At 34.3% G+C, this 23,192-nt stretch overlaps 1 protein-coding gene across 6 annotated transcripts in view; it reads left to right on the forward strand.

Annotated features, from left to right (window-relative positions):
- The first annotated feature begins 225 nt into the window (after nt 1-225).
- The window catches only part of CNTN1 (contactin 1), a 287,480-nt gene continuing 264,513 nt past the window's right edge, over nt 226-23,192 (forward strand). For all 6 annotated transcript variants that reach the window (XM_033117382.1, XM_033117384.1, XM_033117385.1 and 3 more), the window contains exon 1: nt 226-386. The gene's annotated coding sequence lies outside the window, so the exon portion shown is untranslated. The remainder of the gene's footprint in view (nt 387-23,192) is intronic.

The following is a 23,192-nucleotide window of genomic DNA, read 5'->3' on the forward strand; positions in this document are numbered from 1 at the left end:
AGTGCTCAAACCAGTTTCCCTCCTCTTAGGGGTCCTTGATCCAGTAGCAGCAGGTTTTGGTTCCAGGCATTGCAGAGACCCTTTGCAGCTAGGTTTAGCAGCTACCCCAGTCCGCAGCCAGCCCTGGTCCTGGGGTGAGAGTGACACCTGGCCTGTCCAATCAGAGACGCAGAATTTTCTCTGGTGCCCGCCTCACTTTTTCCCCGGCGCCAATAATCGCTCTAAAAGGCCCGGCTTCTGCTGTCAAGTAGCTCGGGTGGGCTCGGCCGAGGCGAGGAGGGGCGCCGGCTAGGGAGATGCGCTCCCAGGTGTTTGTAGCGGAAGTGGGAAACCTGTAGGTGATGGTCCAGCTGTGCCACGCCGGGGAGAGCAGGAGCAGGGAACAGGTAGGAGGCAGGACTTTTCCTTGTGTGCAGATAGGATAAAGAATGCGTATTTTCACGCTGTTGCCTCCCTTCCCCTTCCCCCAGCCCTGCCCCGCCCTCATCACCCCCAAATCTCATGTGGTGGCCTCAGCTCTAGTCGTGAAGTACGGCAGGAAGGATTGGGTGCAGGGCGTCTAGCTGCTGGGAAGGAGTGCGGGATGCGGGAGCCCGGGGTCGCGGGCGGGGCAGGGCAGCAGTGCCTAAGGAGAGGGGACCGAGCCCATCTGTGCCTCGTCAACTTTCCTCGCAGGCTTCGTCTGCCTCCCCCGTCTGCCACCGCCGGTGTCGCGTCCGAGGGGTGCCATGTCGACCCGGCAGGGAAGGGTCTGGGGGAGCAGACGTGTCAGCAGCCGGGAACCCGAGGGTCTTCCTAGATGGAGAAGAGCTTGTCCTCTTCCCCACGCCCGTCCGCACCTACTCACTCGTTCTCCCTCTGCTACCTTGGGTCTAGACTCTAGCACAACCCGGGGGGAGGAGGGGGAACAAACTGGGAATGATTGCACTGCGGGGGAGAAGGGACTTGCTTGTTCCCTGGCCTCTGGGTTAAGAGCTGGTTCCCTTCGGGAGTGGGGGTGGGGAAAAAATCCTGCAACTCTAGGGGTACGTTCGGATTAATTACGTCTCTATTGAGAACACATGGGCCCTTCTCCTCTGCGGCAGATTGAGAAGGGGAGAGTCAGCGAAGGCTTTGCGTCTTCTCTCCTAGCCTGGTGTTGTCTCCTGGGAACCACCTTCTCTCCTAGTTTCTAAAATGTGGGTTTATTCTCGAGGATTCCCAGAGTCAAGTAATTGCCCGGATGGGCTCGCCCGGCTGCGAGGTAGCCTTCGTGGTTGACCGCATCTGGGAAGTAGTTGTTGGCCCAGTGCCGGTTCTTGCCGGAGTCAGATTGTTGGAAGCAGTAGGCAGAAGAACTGCAGAGAGATTAGACGCTGCATCACTCTCCTGAACTGATGACACCCTGCTTTGAACATTACTGAAAAATTGGGGTGATGCGAAAGAGGGAGGGTGGAGAGCTGCAACCGTTTCTCATTTATTCATGCCAAATCCAGCATGGACATTTGTATGTGTGCTTGTGTGTGCACAGCTCCAAGGTGGAGCTATATATAGCTCTTGCACACCCAGCCCTGTTTGCCTGCAGCTGAGCAGGCTGCCTTGGCCTTCTGAAGCAATCTGGAAGCACTGAGTGGGAGGGACAAAAGGGAATCAAATTCTCCATTGGGTGAAAAGCCAGAGAAATGCGCTCAGACTGAGGAAACCCTGCATGAAATAATGTTTCTGTGATGCACGTGAATATCAATATTCCCAAATATTATTTTGAATACATTCTTGGTGCAATTTGATATTCATCTATTTTCCCGCATTTTACAGCTTCATAGTGTACATGTGAACCTTACCAGACTGAAATGTAACACACATGTCAAATAAATGTGTATCCCATCTGGGAGAGTTTACTAAACTCATCCGAGTATACGGTTTACTTATGCCTGTATTTTGATTATATGGTAGTAAATTTGTTTGGGTGGTAACTTATTACTAGCAGCATTTGGAGACCTGGGGGAAAGGATCCACCCACTTTACAGGACGTATTAATAGAACTAATGGACCTTTACAATCTTTGAGAGTAGTTTTGGTATATTTCTTTGTACAAATTTTACTTGTGGACCTGATACTTAACCTTGTGCTGATGTTCCTTATTATATCTATTTGTGATACCCGGGCCCTCTTTCACACATGTATGTGCATTTATTTTTCCCATTGCCTGTAATTAGTTCATCCTTGATGATAACCTTTCTATTTTCTTAGATTTGGAGGACACCAAGTAATTTGCTTAAAGTCTTCCAAAAATCCACATTTCAAACACAATATTCTAACAACCCACTGTAAATTATATTGCATAGCACATTCACCTCAAATAGAATAGTTTAGCTTCCCACGTGTTTTGGTCCAAGTAACAAAATTTGGTCAGTATTGCTATAAGTTCTAATATAGGCCAATATGTCCCAAGTTTGTATTTTTTTTTGGTATACTGTTCGTTTTTTCTTCTCTTCTGATCTGCCATTTTCTATATTGTCCCTCTCCTCCTTGAAATTAGTATTTATTGATACCACAATGATCTGATGTCATAATTTTTCTCTTTCTCTAACCCTCTTTTCTTTGTGTCTCTCTTATCTCTTCTTCCTGCTTTTAAGTTTCCAATAAATTCCCCAAATTGATGACAATTTATTTTTTTGGAAATAAAATTCTCCTTCTGCATTTCCATTCTTCATCTCTTCTCCATTAGCCATTCCAAAATCCTGTCCTAGTGGCTAAGAGCACAAGTTTTAGAAGGAAGCCTACATGTATAAATATTTATATATCATTATGCAGATAAGTGAATGTCAATAAGTCAACTGGGGATTATAATAGCACTTACCTCAGATTTTTTAGGATTAATTTTTTGAATATTAAATGAGATAATGCATATAACACATTTAAAGTAGCGCTTAGCCCATAGTCATTACTCATAAATAATAGCTATTAGTTGTAGAAGTACTGTTTACAGTAATAATAATGTACATAGTGAAATAGTGAAATCTACTTTTTGCTTTCCCACTATCAATCACCACCACCCTTAAACTGGCTTTTAGCATAGGATACCATAGTTTTTCTAGCTTTCTGGTTTGTGATTTGTTTTTTGTTTTGTTTTTAGACTTCCTTTCCTCTACCTCCAAATATCCACCATCTATTCAGTAACTGATTTATTCATTTTTATTCTCAACTTTAATTTATGTCTTTTTGTTTTCCCCAATATCAGTTTCATTTGTCATTGCATGCCTGGATTAGTGCAGTAGGCAATTTACCAAAGTTTTCAGTGTATAAGTCTCTCTGCTTGAATCTAAGATGCAACATAGTATTGGTATAACATATTTTTAATTTTCATTATTGGTTCTACTCTGCTTTGAAACTTTTACTGTGCCCCATATTTTAAAGTGCACGAATTTTGGAACAAGAACACGTGGGCTCAAATCCTGAGATTAGAAAATGTAATAGGAGGAGGATGGAACATTGTTTCCCTGTGGTTATATGAATGATCTAGTGTGTAAAATTTCATTCAAAACTATATTCATTTAATAGTACCTTTAAAGTAACATTTTTGTGATTGTAAAGAAATACAAAATCATTCAGGAAAAACTGGAAATAAAAAAAAACTCTATGAAGCAAGATCCACTCATAACCTCCCAGTTTTATTATTATAAATATATATTGGTATTTTAAATTTACAAATTTACAATTAGAGTGAATATTCATTTTTGTAGTTAGCTCTTTTCCTGACTTAACATCATAACATAAACATTCACTTATTTTATTTAGTATTCTTACTAACCGTTTTTTATGGCTACCAAATATTCTTTTATAGAGAGTCTTTAGATTATTTTTCACACTTATGAAAATGAACATAAGTATACATTAATTTTCCATTTCTGACTATTTCCTTACAATAACTTCTTGATCAGACATTACCTGATCAAACATATAAATATTTCTAGACTCCTATTGCTTACCATATTGCCTTAGAAAAAAAGTTTATACAGAATTGGTACTTAGTATAAACCAATATGGCAATATTCTTATTAACATTTAGTATTGTGTTTACAAAATTGTGACTATTTTGATAGTAGAAGTTGAGTATCTCATTATTCTTTTAAGTTGTGTTCTATAATTTTTGGATGAGTTGAGAAATGTTTTCACGTTTATTGGCTCTTTGTATTTCTTATTTTTGTATTTTACTTGATTATTTCTTTTTTGGGGTATTCCTGTTTTCTTTGTTTAACAAAAAAATCTATGGTATACTGTGAAAATTTTCCTCACCTTGTTTTTCGCTTTTTATATTTTGGGACATACAGATATTTGTAACTTCATTGTAGTTTAACCTGTATATCTATTTGCAGCAGTAGCTCTCTACTACCTGATAAATAATTGAACATAAGAACACACAGTTGAGGGTACTATTGCTGAACTTCTTGCTTCTTTGAAGTGGGATTTGGCTTATGTATATCATGTATATATCCCTGTGAAATGGCTCCTGGGGACATATGAAATGCACTCTCAGTCTATTAAGATCCCATTATTATTTATGTGGCTTTCCCATGAAATGAATAGTACCTTAATTCTTTCTGAGCTACTACTGTCCATTTCAAAAGTGCCATGGGGCAGAACGTACTATGAGGATATTAATGACCAGGTTACTCAGCCAGAGCAGGGCACATTGTTTGCACAATTATCTGAATGACTCAGGCACTAAATCTGCTTTTGCCAGGATTATCCAGATGGTCCTTAATTCACTGAATAATTGCTCACCCCTGTACTTGATTTTGATGACGTAGACTTGACCATATCATTGCTTTTCCTGCACTGTTTTATTTGTTACTGTTCTTTAAATGGTTAGGGTTTATCGCATTATAGTTTTTTTTTATGAGAGGCAGTTTCCCTGGTCCTTAAGAGCACACATGTTAGAGTTATACACAGCTTTGCATGAAACCCAGCTTGGTCAGTTATAGTCTCTGTGATTTTGTGCAAGTTGCTTAATCATTATAAGTCTTTGTTTTCTGTGTAGGAAATGAGGGTATTTGGAGTTCAGAGTCCCTCTTTTCTTGTAGTCTTTTTTTTTTTTTTTGAACTTATTCTCTGTAAATAACCAAAGTTATCTTTCTAAAACCAATCTCAAGTATCTCCTCTGCTGAAAATCTTTTGATTTTTCTTTTCTGTAATAAGATTGTTAAAGTCTTTTGCGTTGCACTTAAAGTCCTTTATTAAATGGTCCCTATTTACTTCGTTAAATCTGTTTTCTTATTATTCCAGTCTCTTCCATCTCCTGTCTTCCACAGTGCCAGTCGCACTGAACTCTTTGCATTTCCCCTAATGCACCATGTTTTTTTCTCAAACTCTACTCTTTCCCCAGATTCTGTTTTCTGCTGGAAGTAACCTGTATCCTTGTTTGCCCTGTAATTGATCTGCTAACCTCTTCAAAGATCTGGTCAGCTGCTACTTTCTCTAGGAGACGTCCCTAAACTTCTAGGCTGAGTTTTGAGCTCTTATTCAGTGCTTCCATAACAATCTGTAGACACCTCAACTAGCACTTACTATATTATAGTGTAACTGATTCTTTACTTGTCTGTTATCCTTATTATAAACCCTTGAGGACTTATCCTAGTGGCCATGCCTTATTCATCTTTGTGTCTAGAATTTCCCCTGAAATAAAACCTAACGGGAAAATAAGCCCTAGCCGATTTTTCAGGATGACATCCCCTGAACATAAGCCCTAATGCGTCTTTTGGAGCAAACCTTAATATAAGACCCAGTCTCATTTTCGGGGAAACATGGTACTTGATACTCAATAAGTATTTTATGAAGATATTCATACAAGGGTCAAAGCTGAACTCGTTTAAATATTTCAACAAATTAAGGATTCTATCTATATCTTGTAAATCAATAAATACAAACTAGAAGCTATGTCAATCTTCACAGTTTTTCATGAATTAACTTCTTGGTTTTGTTGCTTTATACAACAAAAATAGATGAAAGAGCGTCCTTTAATAAACAATTTTGTAATGAAAAGCCATACTTAGGACTTTTGGTACAAGGTTTGAAAATTAAGTTCACGAACTTGTTGCAACAGTATTGCTACCTTGTTTGATATCAGAGGTATTAACTCATTATGAATTTGTACCAACTGGACAAACAATTTACTGTTTGGAAGTGCTGAAAAGGCTGTCTGAAAAAGTTAGACGATCTGAACTTTTCGCCAACAATTTAAGGCTTTTGCATCACGACGATGCAACAGCTCACAAGGCACTGTCTGTGAGGGAATTTTTAGCCAGTAAACAAATAACTGTATTGGAACACCCTCCCTACTCACCTGATCTGGCCCCCAAAGGCTTATTTCTTTAACTTAAGATAAAGGGAATATTGAAAGGAAGACATTTTGATGACATTCAGGACATCAAGGGTAATCCGACGACAGCTCTGATGGCCATTCCAGAAAAAGAGTTCCAAAATTGCATTGAAAGGTGGACTAGGTGCTGACGTCCATGCATAGCTTCTCAAGGGGAGTACTTCAAAGGTGACCATAATGATATTCAGCAATGAGGCATGTAGCACTTTTTCTAGGATGAGTTCGCAAACGTAATTGTCAGATGTCATATGTTACTGCATCTCTTGTTAAGATGTACTTAAGTTTAAAACTGCTTGTTCTTTTGTTGTTTTCGGTTTTATATACCACATATCAGTGAAATTATATGGTTCTCGACTTTTTCTGTCTGACTTATTTCGCTTAGCATAGTAATCTCAAGATCCGTCTATGTTGTCTCAAATGGCACTATTTCATCTTTTCTTTGGCAGAATAGTATTCCATTGTGTATATACCACTTCTTCTTTATCCAGTCATCTATGGAAGACGCTTTGGTTTCCATGTCAAACAAATAAACAAAAACTCATAGACACAATAGTTTAGTGGTTACCAGAGGGTAAGGGGATATGGGGGTTGTAGATGAGGGTAAAAGGGATCAAATATATGGTTATGGAAATTAAAAAAAAAAGATTAAAATTGCTGAGTCATAGGTTATTGTTGAAATTGCTAGTTTCTCCAAAGTAGTTGAGCTAATTTCCAGTTCAGCCTGCAGTGTATGAGGTTTCAAGTTGCTCCATAGCTTTATCAACACTTGGTGTTAATAGTCTTTTTAATTTAAAGCATTCTAGTGAGTGGGAATGTGTAGAGGTGGATATCTAGTTATGATTTTAATATGCATTTCCTTCATTAATAAGATATTGAAGTTTTTTATGCATGTGTTTTGGCCATTTGAAAGGATGTTCTGAAGTATCTGTTCAAAAGTTTTGTCCTTTTTACTATTGAGTTATTATGTCTTATTGATGCATAGGATGTTCCTTATATTTTGAATTTGAGCCCTTAGAAAATATTTGCAAATATCTTCTTCCACTCTTTGATTTGCCTTAACACTCCTTAATGTTATCTTTATCATCAAATGTTATCAATTTTAAGTGTTCGTAGTTAGATTTTTGTATCTTATTTAATTCAACAATCATTTATTGTAAGTCAAGGTGCAATTTTTCTATATTGTGTTCTAGTCATTATATTGTTTTATGTTTCACTTGAAATTGATTTTTATGTGAGGTTTGGGTCATGTTTTATTATTTATATGAATATAAACTTTATCCAGAGCCATTTATTAAAAAGACTATCCTTTCCCCATTCTTTGGCAATGCTGCCTTTGTCAAAAATCAGGTATTCATGTATGGGTAGATCTCTTTTTGGACTTCATGCTGTTTAACAGGTTTATTTGTCTATCATTGAGACACAGTCTTAATTACTGACGTTTTAAAATAGGTCTTAATATTTACTACAGTATGTTCTCCGACTTGATTATCCTTTAAGTTTGTCTTGACTATTATTGGCTCTTTGCCTTTCAATATAAATTTTAAAGACAGCTCATTAATTTCTATGAAATTCTTGTTGGAATTTGATTAAGATGGAATTGAATTGGCAAATCAATTTGAGATAATTGACATGTTTAAAAAATTGAGTCTGTTTATGATCGCCTATATATCACTTTTTTAGGTCTTTAAAAATTTCTCTAAATGATGTTTAAAACTTTTAGTGTGAAATCCTTGCACATCGTTTGTTAGATTTACTCTTAGGTGTCTGATTTTTTTTTTTTACATTATTGTAAGTACTGTAATTGTAAATTTTCAATTTCTAACTCTGTTGATAGTAAATAATTGATTTTTGTATGTTGATTATTTATAATCTTGTAAAACTCACCAATATTATCAATATTAATAATTTCTGTGTTGATTCTTTTTAATTTTATAGATATTCAATTGTATCATTTGAGAATAATAAGTTTATTTCTTCTTATCTACTCCTTATAACTGTTTGAAATCTTGTCTTACTGCACTGGCTGAGCTCTCTAGGCCAATGTTGCGTAGAAGTTATAATAATTGACATCTTTGTCTCATTCCTCATCTTATAAGAAAATTTCTCAAAATTTCACCATTAACTGTTTTATTTTCATAGATAATCTATACCAGGTTAAGAAAGTTTCCTCCTATTTTTGTTTAAGATTTTAAAATTCAACAATAATTTTAAATTTATTGAGATGAACATATGATTTTTCTCTTATATGAAGTTAATGCAAAGAATTATATTGATTGATATTCAATGTTAAATCAGAACTCCTGGAATAAATTAACAAGTTCATAATGTATATATTACCCATTATGTATATTACTGGATTAGGTTTGATAATGTTTTATTTAGGATTTGTTCGCTCTTTTTAAAAAATGTTTTATATCAGGTTTTGGTGTCAAGTTTACATTGGATGAACTCATGAGAGTCAGAATATATTCCCTCTTTTTATTGTAGTAAGAGTCTGTGTATGATCTATATAACTTCTTTCTTAAATATATTGTAAGATCTACTAGAGAAGCTATTTGGTCCTAGAACTTATTTTTTCTGTGACAAAATTTTAATTAGAGATTTAATTACTTTTATTCATGTTTTCTAATTATTATTTCATTTATTTTTGATAAGTTGCATTTTTCTAGAAATTTGTTCATCTAAATTGTTAAATATATTTGACACTGTTTTTCAAAATAATCTCATATTATTTTACTAATAGTGGCTATATCTTTAATGACTCTTCATTCATTTAAATCAATCCGCAGAACTGACTATTGTTGACATCATGTATATATATATATTTAAATAGTTTTATGCATAGAAATAGTTTTCAATATATCATTATTACTATTATCAAAATTTCATCATACTTCACGTAATGTTTTGTCACTTTTTTTTATCTTTGGCAATTCTTATTTCCACACATTATAGTGCTAACACATTATTTTTTCAGCATTTGCATAATATTGCTTTGTATGGAACATAATTTATATCCCATGATAGTATCTTTGGGTTATTTCCATGTTTTTTAAAAAAGAATGCCATAAGGACATCATTCTACATGTACTTTTGTACATTCCTAGGAATATTTCTCTAAGATATATTTCTAGAGTGAAAATTGCTAGCAAAAAGGTACATCTTTTACAGATTATCAGTATTTCCAAATTGTCCTTCAAAGAGACTGCAATAATTTATAACTCTAGTAACATAAGAATGTTTGATTTCTGTGTATTATCCTCAGTACTGAGTATTATCACTGATTCAAACATGTTTAGATTATTTTATCTTTCCAAATCAAACTATTAGTAAATAAAATAAATGAGGCATAGTTGCATACTGATGACATAATAAAATTTAAAATTAGTTATTTCTCTATAGACTGTTTTGTTTAATATATAAAATTTGATTTTTATTGGGATTGTAAAACATTTCAGTTAAAATGGAATCTAAGTTTTTAATAAAATTCAAGTGATAAAAAATTGCCCCCCTTTCATTGTTATTGTAGTGCCATAGATTTTCAATATAATATATGGCTATGTTTTCTCATGTAGGAAAGAGTATAATACTAGATGTTAATACACATATATTTAAATATATATTTTGTCACGTAGACATGTATTCTTGGGGGAAATTTACTCAACTTCTATTACTCTGAGTGGCTTCATTTTCTAACGTGGGGAAAATTGTTGTAATAGTATGTTTGCTGTATTGTCTGGCATGTGATTATTTTCCAGGTTTGATTTAGTTGATTAGGCTAGTTAGGCACGTACCTCTTCTCTCTCACTTCCCTACTTACTGTAATATAATATAATACCCGAGTCTTATATTAATATAGTGTAATACTGGGTCTTATATTAATTTTTGCTACAAAAGAGGCATTAGAGCTGATTGTCTGGCTAGGTCTTATTTTTCGGGAAACAGGGTATGAATACTACATATAATAAATAAAGGAAAGAAAGAAATGTTATTTGCATTATTTCAATTTCTGGCCAGAGTCTACTTTGTAGATTATGTACAGGAGACAGGTTCTTGTTTGTATCTGGAAACTGAAGAAGTGGTAGCTCTGAGTGGGTCATACTGTGTTTTCCCAAAAATAAGACCTAGCCCAACAATCAGCTCTAATGTGTTTTTTGGAGCAAAAATTAATATAAGACCCGATCTTATTTTACTGTAAGACCAGATATAATATAATATAATATATACACAATACAATATAATACAAATTAATATACCAGGTATTATATTAATTTTTGCTCCAAAAGACGCATTAGAGCTGATTGTCCGGCTAGGTCTTATTTTTGGGGAAACACGGTAGGTGGGGAGAAAGGGAGAAAGACTGAGAGACAAGGAGGAGAGAAAGAGGGATGTTATATACAGAACCACAGATCTATTGTGTGGTAGGCATTGTGTTGGGCCTGGAGAGATAGTAGTAATGAATAAGCCAGACTCTTATCTGCCTTCAGGAGGCTTCTAAGCTAAGTGGGAAAAATAGAGGAAAAGGACACAAAACTGTGTAATGAATGCTGTAACGCAAGGAGAGTCAACGTGTTAGGTGAATGTTCTATACCAACGACGTTTAGGAGAGTATGACTGGTTCAAATTATGGAAAGAAATCTAAAATATGATAGAATATAAGTTATGAAGTAGCAAGACATGTGGCTGAGGAGGAACAAATAGAAAGTTCTTTTAAAGTGTTAAAGACTTTGTGTTTCACCCTGGGGAAAAAAGGTTCCAAGTAAGGCAGTGATTTGATAAGATATCTTAAAATAGTATTTGAGGATTTAATGAAATAAAATTTTAAAAATGTTAAGAAAATTAACTCTAAAATAGAAACAACATATCTAGATAATTCTTGATAAGAAATCTTGCTACAAAATTGGCAAGCGTCTACTCTCCAAAATACCACTTTTAGTAAGGTCTAGTATAATTTCACATTTAGCTTCATATAACTATTAGTATGTTATGAAAACTTCCTTTGAGTAATTAAGGAGAGAAAATTAAATAAATTTACTGAGTCATATATTTTCATCTTAATCTTTCCCACAGCTTCTTTGAGCACTAGATTTCTGCTAAGACATGCATCTTTTTAAAAGCCATAGAAGTTCGCAGATGTCCTGGGTTTTGGATTTCATCCCTAGCCATGTCTGAGAATGCCACCATGTTTATTTTTATATACACATATGGTTTCCTGTTTGCATACAATCATATTTGTTATAGGAGTATAGAAAGCAGTCATTTAAAATATGACTAAATCATTCAAAAAAAGTCCAGTAGTGCTGTGATATTAGAGATAATTGAAATAGAAGATTTTTATAAAATATTCTTCCTTGAAGCTTCCTATGTTTGATCACCAGACTGAGAATTGTTTTCTTATTTATTTTTACTGTGGTCAAGTAACTGGTTATAAAGAGGAAAAAATTGCCATTATCACTAACCTAAATGATTTTATTGGTCATAGTAAAATGTGCTCAAAGAATCACTTCTTGGCATGTGAGAAGCTTATACTTGGAATAAAAATTCCTATATTTTTGGTACTCTGCTGAAATTATATATTGGAAACTTTCAGTGAGTAACTGATATGTAACGAGTGGCATAATTTATTTGTTTCCTCACTTTTGCTCTCTTTATAGTGCCGTCATTTTTTTAGGGAAATACCATACCGAACTATATTGACAATAGTGGTCATTTTTAGAGTGTCCAAAATCATTTGAACTTTTCAAAGCGAATTGCTTTTTGTTTGATTCATTAGAGAATTAAATTTGTCAGCCTTTCCCCAAGACGGATTCCCCAAGAGGATTTTGTTTCATCCAGGATGTATTTTCCTTCACGATTGCTTGCAATGCCCTTTGACTTGATACTGCTATTTGAATCTTGATTCATTATTTCTGCTTCATTGTTTCCATGGACCTTCTGCTCAGCTTACTTATGTTTATCTTTTCATCTGTCCTAAACTTATGCTTGTTTGAGATGGGCAAGTGCTGTGGATGATGGATACTAATGGGAAATTACTTCATCTGCACCAGATCATAGTTTGATTCAATATTTCTTTAATAGTGGACGTTAGACAGAACTCTGAGCAAAAATAACATATGGTTTTGTAAAAGTCTTTGATGCTTTAATAAGACAAAGTTTTACTTGTGTCTGCATTGTGTATCTGGCGAGCATTTCTCAAGGTTACTCCATGACACCTCATTTAGGAAGCTACTAGCCTGACTTTTCCCTCTCTTGTTTATGTCCCTTACAAACTTCTACCATAGGCCGTTCATTAGCCGTACTTACATCTATGTCTGCCTTTCTTTACTGTTGTGTCATTTTTAAAATCTTCAGTGCCTAAAAAAACTGCCTCACTCTTAGGTATACTCAACATTCCATATAAATTTTTCAGTAAACAAAATATTTTGGAAATATTCTTTTGTAATAATATTCCATATTCTGAGGATGCCAGAAGGAAATCATCAGCTTATTAGCAGATATGCATATTACTTTCTTCATATTGGTAGGTACAATTATATTAATACAGTTCTATTATGGATACACTGTAGGGCATTGGTTCTCTGACCTTATAATTCATAGGGATTACCTGAAATTGTTAAAAATGAGAATTTCTGACCTCCATCACTACAGATTCTGGTTCAGTAGATCTGGAAGATGATCCAGAAATCTGTATTTCTAACAGCATTTCTGGAACTTCTCAGACTACATTTGAGAAAGAAAAAATTTAGTCATCTTGGCTCGAACAAAGGCTATATTCCGATAATATATACATATGAACACACACACACACAAACACACACACACACAGACACACAGCTGCTCAGACTGAGCCTGAAGGATTGCTTTTAAATACATTAAGGATCATCATGATGCCAGTCATAACATCTATTTATCACTCTGTTTACTGCTTTCCTCCCCTTCCTGTTTCATTTCTATTATCTTTTTTGTTTGCTATCGTAAAACAACTTTATAAACATCAGTAGACAATTAGGACATCCCTTTCTTTCATGTTAAATACTAACCTATTTCAGTACATAAAAATGATCTAATCTTTGGTTATTCTGTTGTACTTGGCCATACATATATTGTGATGACTAATCCTGGGAGACTGATTTGTCTCCAAATACAGGTGTTTTATTGATGGAGGAGGAGGGAAATGTGAAGAGGGAACAGTATTTTGGAGTCTTCAGTTTCCTGGGTGACCTTTGGAGAGATGGTTTCTGGGTTGCTAAGAACATTAAAATATAATTTATGTAGCCTCTCAAATTCTCAAGGTCGTTGGGAAAAGTGAATAATTTATTTACAAATTCAGAGCAAAGATCATTTGCTCTAATTCTTATATAAATATTAACAAGATGGATACCTTGTTTTATATATTAACTCCTCCAGTGCCTTTTTATTCCTGGGCTTTTTCACCAAGGTAAATTGTATTATGTACTAGAATTTTGAGTCTAATTTGAAGTTACATTTTCTTCTATTTATTTGTTTTTATATTTGAGTAATTATGGTATATTATTCATGGCTATGCTTGTATTTTTGGAAGTCTAAATTGTATCACTAAGATTTTCTATTAACATCACATCAACTGTTGTCTGACAATGTACTGAAATTTTCCCACTGAATATTGTCTGATCTGTGGTGGTAGATGTGACTGGATATGAGCAAAATGACTGCTAGTCAATTAAAATATTTCTTGAAATCAACTGAGAAATAATGTTATGGATGTTACCACAGATAGTGTTTATTCATATTGCGTTCCATTTTTACAAATACTGTAAAATGAAGGACTTTCTTTTGGGTTCTTGCTAATATGTAGGTATTGAGACAATCTTGCTGGGCACAGCAGTTATTTTATCTTTTTAGATTTCTTAAGTGTAATTCATACATAGCCTAGTTATTTTTGTTTTTGAATTTTAAGTTCATCCTTCCTGCACAACTCTTCTGTAATATATTCTGGAAGATGACACTAATATTTATGTTACTAAAAATATCATTGTAAAGTGCAATGCCTTCATTAAATTTGACTTCACCTCACATTGTCTTTACCTCTACCACTATCCTTTAAACCTATCAGAGAGAAGGATCTCATCTCTTTCCTTATTCCAGTTCCACTACTTGGTTTCCGGATCTCAGTTTTCAACAGCATGAAAGAAAATTTGCTCTTATACACATATGCTTACTCCCTATAAAGTCCAATCTTATCTTCTCAACTCCCAATTTTGCCCTACTTTCAAACTTTTAAGTTACGTGTTTTTTTTTTACTAACTACTTTTCTAGCTACTTTTTAAATTTTACTTCTTTTCTGTTTCTTTTTCCAGAATTACTATCCTGTAGTTTCAAAATTATGACATAAGCTATAGCAACATTCTCCAATCTTTCCAATTCATCATAATGGAAGAGGAAAAACCAAGTTTTCTTTCTCTTCTTGGGATCAGGATCGCATCCTCCCACCTTTATGGGCCTTCACTATATCCATTATCACCTTTCTTGGATCTTCAACCTTGATCATTCTACTGGCTTCCTGATGTCAGCATTTAAACATGCCTCGTTAGTGTTCCTCTTAAAAACAATGCAGAGGAAATTAAACAAAAACCTTCCTCTAACTCTTGACCCCTAGAAAATACTGCAGTCATTTCTCCCTTTTCTCTTTCGTAGCCAAAGTTTTTTGAACGCTTATCTAGATTTAATTTACCATTCTTTACCTTCAATTCACTCTAAACCTCTAAAACCTGTTTTTCATACCAGACATTTCAGTAAAATTGTACTTTACATAGTCACCAAAATACCCCTTAAGTTCCTTAGTCCTATGGGTACCTTTCAAATATTTCCTTACTTGACATTTCAGCAGAAATTAACTCTATTGAATTTTCCTTTTTGGAAAGGCCTTTTGATAGTTTTGATTTATTGTTAAGCAAATATTCATTTCTCTTCCATTGCCACTGTTGACAGAGCAGACTGCCATACCAATTGATGTTATGCTTGGTCATATGACTTGCTTTGCCCAACATAATAGTAGTGGATGTGGACTAAGCAGAGGTTTTGCCTCTGCAGTTTGGCTTGGTTCTTATGCACTGTCATCTGCCATGAGAAGCACATATTTTGGGATCAATGTAAAGCGTAGAGCCAAGCCCAATCAATCCTGCAGCCTAAAGCAGGATTGTAAAGTGCAATGCCATCATTAAATTTGACTTCACCTCACCTTGTGGTGGACCCATTAGGGGGGAAAAAAGAAAAAAAAAAAAGCTTGCTATAATTCTGAGATATTTGTTTTACAATATCATTAGGCAATAGCTGATTGATGTAACTCAAGTCCCTGGGATTTCATGAAATCACCTTTTGGTTTTTCTTTTAAGTCTCAGAAACTTTTCTAATTTTTTCTTTTACTTTTCTTTTAAGCATCAAAGTTCCTGAGGCTTCTGCAATAAACCCATAACCTCAATTTAAATACACTTACTGTCATATCTTTTTCCCAGTTATAGTTTAGATTCATATGTATATATACACACACACATATACGTATATATATATATATATATATATGTTTATACACACACACACACACACACACACACACACACTGATACCTTCTAAGTGGTTAATTTCAATTTCACCTATAGATCAGATCCATTTTATCAAAGATGCACTGGACATCTCCACTTGGTGGTTTCACAAGCACACTAAACTCCCTTTTCTGAACACAGTGCTTCTGTTCTACAATCCATTTTATTCTCAACCACAAGGGGAAACTAAATCTAAGATAGTTCTATACTAGCAACATCATCACAGATATTAGTATAAAGATTATAATTTATGACATTTTTGCTTTATGCCTTTACAAGCATTATTTGACTTACTTGTCACTACAACTCAGTGCGTTATATGTTATTACTACTCCTTTGCAGATGAGGGACATGAATCCAAGTGAAGTTAAATAACCTAAGATCAACAGATGGTAAGGGACTGAACCAGATCACATTCAAATCTGTCTGACCCCAGTGGCCACAACTATGGACCTACTTTTAAAATTTCATGGTCTACTTATTTAAAATCTAAATTTAAGGACCAAACTCTTCAATTATCTTTTCAAGGTGTCATGCTTCATATACATATTATCCATCCAGCAACAACTATCACTACTCCCTAAAAAGGAACTGCCTTGCTATCTTCCAAACCACTGCATTATTGCATTAGTGCCTTTGTTCATACTACTTATTGTGACTAAATGGTGACCTGTCTCCACATTTATCCAGCTTCTCCCTTCTCTGATGCACTTCATTTAAAGCTTAAGGCTTCTATAATAGATTCTCAGATTATTTCCAATGATACTGGTTAATTTCTTAAACTCATAGTATTTTTTTTTCCTGTTCAGGTCAACTAAAATTCATTGCAAATTACCTACAAGGCACTGATCTTAATCGTATGGAAAATTTCACACTATATATGAATAAAATCTACTCTAGAGGAATTTTCAATTTAGTTGGATTATGCAAGTAAAATATCACTAAATGTAATTCTATATTATTTAATGGTTTCGTATTCCAATTTTTTAAGTTGTCTCTTGAGCACAAACACTGTGTGGTCAGCCTACTTTGTGTTCATTTCAACACCAAGTACATTTCATTGAAGAGCTGTTAAATAAACTGAGTCTTTTATTTTTAACCCCATATCACTGCTTTTTCTTTTACCGCTCTCTCAAAAATATCACTATGGTGATAGGAGGAGAACTGACTCTGGATGGTGAGCACACAATGTGATATATAGATGATGTATTATAAAAATGCACACTTGAAACCTATGTAATTTTACAATTGTCACCCGATAAATTTAGTTTAAAAATATCACTATGGTGACATATCACCCAGAGAAATATTTCTCTCCCTCAATTCATGGATTCATGTAATGCATGGAAGTAACTGATTTATTATTGAGCAGAAATTTAAATGAACTTGAAGTTAGAGAAAAAATCAACGCTGCAATCTCAAGAAGCTTATTTATAAAAGGCTTTATCATATTTGTTTATATGATACCAAATTAAAGTATGTAAAAAGAAAGGTAGACTAGAATTACGCATTGATTTCTCTTTATGCTAATAATCTCTTGACTATTTGACATATTTTATGGGTGTATTTTTCTATTTATGAAATGACATAACACATGTAAATTGTTACATGTAGTTTCTCACAGAGGAAGCAGTTGATAATAGAAATGAGGGGAAGTCATGCTGCAGATACTATGTTTTTAAGGTCCTATTATGTTTTTAAATAGTGTCATGAGGCATAGGAGGAGAAAGTCAGTATTCAGAGAAACTACTGAGAATCTCTCTATGTACGTAATAAATGAAAAAGTAAATAAAATGTCCAACCAAAAACACTTGTACTTTGTTACCCTGAGAACCATTGGAAAGTAAACTTGTTTTTTCCACATATAGTGCTTTGGTTTAATTTATTATTAAATGGCAGAGTCATACTGTTTTTTCCCTGGTATTTTCAAATTATACTCTGCTCTATTTCTCACTGCTAAGAGAAACAAGATGAGGTTAAGTGACCTCCCCGGGTAGTAATTGAGATTCTTGTGGTCATTCCAAAGATCTCTTTCTCCTTGACTACCTAAGTGGTAAAAGATTGGAATGATTAATTTTGCACTCATTCTATTGTTAGAATTGGGGTGCTAGCTAAAAAAATTTCAGGCTTGACCACATGTGAATAAAAATATGTAAGTTCAATATAAAAGTTTTAAAATTATCAGTTGTTTTTCTTTTTTGATTATCCATCTGATAGGTCTTCTTTAATCACAATGATAATTGGGAGTTGACTTAAGCATCTTTTCTGCTTGAAAATTCTCCACTGATAGACATATTAAAGATCTTCAGAATTTCAAGAACCAGATGTTCATTTTAAGCATTGGTAAACCCAGGACGTTCATGCAATTTAGGCAATTCATGAAAAAATGGGACAGAATTTCTGGAGTCATGCTATGGAGTATTTCTGGAATTAATGGGTTGGAGTGTAACAAATGTAAATTCTTAAACAGAGGATTACATATTACAGAATTATAGCATCTTCCTCTCCATTGCAGACATGACTAAAATGTTTATCATTAATAAAGTTATGCTATTCATCTTTATTAGAAAGTGAAAAGACACAATAACATCTAATTGCTAATCCTTTATCATTGGGATGCTCTTATCTCTTGTATCATCTCCAAAATAGATGTCGTGGACAATATTATATATTGTTTTAGAAAATGACACCTTGAATTAGCTTTTCTGCAGACTGTCATTTATTCAACTCTGAACTGTTTATATTGTAAGATGTAAGAGTTGTCAAGAATTCTACTTAGTAAGACTTCTTTTATAAATAGGCATATTTAGGCATTCATCGTAAAGTAACCAAAGTTTAAGATTTTATTTCAGTGAACTGAAAGTGAGTGTATTATGTTAACATTTTGCTGCTTGTGCAACTTTTGGATTTTATACTCCACAGCTCCTGGGGGATTCTGATTGTTTTTCAGGATCTACTGAAAAAGAATATGACTTTGATATTAAACTCTGTGTTCTGTATGCGATCCACTCACTTAAAATGGACTGCAAGTGTTTCATTTCTTATGAAAAGGTATATATTGATCCTTTCAGATCAGAACCTCATCAAGTCCTCATGGTTAATTTGCAGCTGGTTGGAAAAAAAAATCCTCTGCTCTAAAATTATTTTGTAAGCATTTTTATGGAAAAAAGGAAAAATGGATGCCGAAAGAAATCAGATGGGACTATGTAACACTATGTACTGCAAACCAAATTTTATTTGCTTTAGATCTCCTCTAAGCCTGTGATTCTAAAGTATGAATATGCATTAAGTAGCACTGGAATAGCTTGGCAAAATGGTGCTCTCAAAGATTCTGATTCAGTATCTGGAGGGAGTCCTCATAATTTTCATTTTAACAAGCTCCCAGGAGATGAAGCTGCTGCCTTTCGAAAACCACCCTTTGGGTATTACTGCCCTAAGTAACTTTGGTACCAGTTCTTCTTTAACTGGTAATAATTACCTTCAGAAAATAATAACCACACCAAAAGTATTAACTAATGGAAGAAAACTGAACAGCTTAGTTATTGTGTAAGGTGATGCTGAATTAGCAGGATTCTTTGCCTTGATTTAACATTACTGACAGATTTTTCCTTACTGCTGAAAATGACACAAGTAAGCTTCCAGGGCCTAATTTGATTACCCTTGTGTTAGAGAAAACAGTGACAGTCCTGTTGCTTTTAAGAATTTAATCTGGTCAGGTTTCAAGTTTTTATTACAGCGAAATCTGCGTGGAGCAAGTGGGCAGCCCTGATGCTTTCTCATTAACGGAATTTCGAGTTGCCTGTAGTCTAGCAGTTAGAAGATGTGGTGGTGAATGTATTATAAATTGCCGTGACAAATAACTAGTAAATGTACCCTTGAGATTAAGAATTAAATTCCACAAATATTTCTAATATTTTTAAAATCAGGATGATAGAGTACCTCACAACCTTAGCTACATATTAAAACTATTTGGGTAACTTTAGCAGTACTAATGTCTGGGTCCCCAAATTCAGATTTAATTAGACCCGGTCTTGACATCGGGAAACACGTAGAGGAGAATGATTGAGAAGGGAAGTGCAGACAGGCAGCCAACTACTATTTCTTCTTATATACTTACCCTATGTCGAACACTACATGAGATCGTTTATAAATATTGTACCTCAACCTTAAATTAACTCACAAGGTAACTATAAATTAAAATGCTTTTTTCTTTTTTTTAATCTAAAGGAAGAGACTTGAATAAAGGGATAAAATATATCACACATCAGAAGGTTTTTTAGTGTATGGGGGACTCACCATTAGAATCAAGGTCAGGGTGGTTCCAATGTCCAACCTTCCCTATTTCCTTGCAGACACTAGATGTTTTCTTTCTTTTTATCCCTCACTCCCCTCCTTCCGCTTCTCCTTCCTCCTCCTCCTCTTTCTCCTTCTTCTTCTGTTCTCTCTCTCTCGCTCTCTCTCTGTCTTTCCTTTTATCCTGCAAATCTAAATACCTTGGAATAAGAGACAAGCTCTAGCAAATGTTGAAAGACTGCTGCACCATATGAGGGGTAATATATCTATTAATATTCTATAGAATACAAGCTCAATACACAAAGTGAGTAAAAGCAATGCTTATAGTGCCTTGCTGCTGCATATAAGCAAATACAAATGTCTGGAGATAAAAACACCACCTGCATTTCCTAAGAATGTCTGGAACTCATAGACTTACTCTGTAGTGAAAAGGGCATTGGAAGATAGGTAGATGGTCTAAATTCAGAATTAGGCAACTCTTATTGCTGTAATTATAATTGAAAATTGTGATCTCTCCTCCTGGTTATAGGGACAATAAAATCAATAAATGATATTCATGGGACTAAAATAAATAATAGATTTAATAAACTAGTCTAAAATAGATATGGAATTACTTTTCATATAAAGAACAATGTAGAACAATATCTGTCATATAGTATGGTTATTATATTTTTTGTATACATTTGCTTTCCAACTTAAAAAATATATTTTTTAAGTTCTGGAGCAAACTCTTACTTTAAATTCAGCTAGTCATGTAAATTAACATTTAAAATGAGAGAATTCCTGCTTATCAAGTTGGGGTCAACATTAGCAAACATAAAATCATCTATAAATGTACTTCACTTCTGTACTTCTGTGTCAAGTCAATTCTGTTGTTTTCTTGAAGGAGCAGTATAACTTCATGAAGAAAATAGTTTCACAGCTCTTTATAAAAATATGGTTTTATTTTTCTTGCATTGATTTAAATTGAAATTTTAGCATCATAGGCACCATTGGATAAAATCACTCCTAGCACTCTGTACCTAGTAGATTGTACTAATCTCTTTTAATATTATTCAAGCAAAATAGGGGCCTCTTGCAAAGTAACCATGCCTATAATTTCTTGTAGAATTAGGTTTGTTATATTCAGGTCTATATTATTCGTTTTTTAATCAGCTTTAAAGCTACTCAGTAAAATGGTATTTCCTTGTTAATGCATTCTATATTTTATCTTTCAAAAAGAAATATGCTGCATTTTTAATTAACTGACATAAATGTAGTAGATTGTTTTAATTATTTCTGAGTATTTTATTTATGCTTTCTTCTTGGGCTTGCATAATGTGTTTCTTTTATCTCATCTGATGGATATCCTTTTCTTAGAGCAATGTGTGTTCTCATTCGAAACTAATAACATGCTAACTAGTTTTAAGTATACTCCTGAGAGTTATGAAAGTTTTATAATGCCTTGAGGTAGAAGGCTTCCAGTCAATGCTGAGTTGGCTTCAGTAAATTCAGTCATGTCTTAGAACTCATTGGTTTGTTTTTGTCCCAGTGGGCAAAAAAACAGGCCTGTAAAGACAATGGTGGGAGCAGTATAAATACTCATGTGGCATTGTAAGGCCAATATTATTATTTCCTGTTTATAGATGAAGAAATTGAAGACAAGTGAGGTTGCATATTTACAGTCATAAGTTGTAGGCTGGGATTTGAACTCAGATCTGACAGAGTTGGCACCTATTCTTCAAAGTTGTCCCTGGTTCTACTGTTATCTTTATTTGCACAGACTGTTTTGTGCATTTCTGTGTCCTGATTTTCCATCTGATGAAAATTTGGGATTCTTTCCATCAAAGCATATTTTCCAACCATTGATAGATAGCCTCACTGAATTTTATTTCCCTTCAACTAAGATGGTGTGAGGTGTTCAGTCTTTTAAGAGAGACTATTTGAGATCAACACTGTCTGATTGCCTGCATATTATTACAGTTCAAAACTTTTCCAACACTAGACAGTTAAAGTTAATTGTATAGTTATTTGTTCCTTGAGGATAGAAGTGTTGCTCATTCAGTTTGAAATAATGTGCTCATGATGGAAAAGTTCACAGTTGCTGATTCATCACATGGAATAATGCATATTTATGGATATTCTTTTATAACACTGGAGCATGCTAAATAAATCAGTAATTGTAAACACAATGAAAATATAAAATAGTAGTCACTTTGCTTTAAATTAAAGGATAGTTATATTTTCAGAGACTTATATATTTCAGAGTACAGTATTTAGGGAAGCTTTATGTATAGACCTAATCGTCTAGTCACCATAAAATGCTTTTAGCCCTAGAATTTGCTATATAATTTTTAAGCCATTATATAAGCAACTTCTACAATGTTTCCCTGAAAATAAGACCTAGCTGGACCATCAGCTCTAGTGCGTCTTTTAGAGCAAAAATTAATATAAGACTGGGTCTTATACGCACTAGACTGTAAAAGACGCACTAGAGCTGATGGTCAGGCTAGGTCTTATTTTCGGAGAAACACAGTAAATAGCAGTTCTTCTTAACCTGGTCACCTGGCATATAAAATGCAGTTAATAAATACGGCAGCTGAAAGAAAGGAAGCGATAGCTTTTATTGAAAAGAGTATTCATTCAACTTTGTGTCAGGACCAGACCTTGACTATATATTTCATGCAAAATTGTGGAACTTGCCTTATCTCATAGTATTTTGAGATCAGTAAAATAAATCTTTCTCATGTCCTTAATGTACTATTGCATGGTTCAGAGGAAGTACATAATACACTCGCTACATAACTGCAGGAGCTCTTAGACAACAGAGCAAATATTTATTAAGTACTTATGTGTTAATATGATGCTCAAGTTCAAAGAGTAGAATATTCTTAAAAGGTGCTTTGCTGGTCTTAACACTTTGACATTCAACAATGTGGCTTTCTTCTTAGACAAGTTTACTCACAAATCTATATATATATATA

This window comes from Rhinolophus ferrumequinum, chromosome 10 (assembly GCF_004115265.2).
Source record: "Rhinolophus ferrumequinum isolate MPI-CBG mRhiFer1 chromosome 10, mRhiFer1_v1.p, whole genome shotgun sequence".
Taxonomy (NCBI): Eukaryota; Metazoa; Chordata; class Mammalia; order Chiroptera; family Rhinolophidae; genus Rhinolophus; species Rhinolophus ferrumequinum.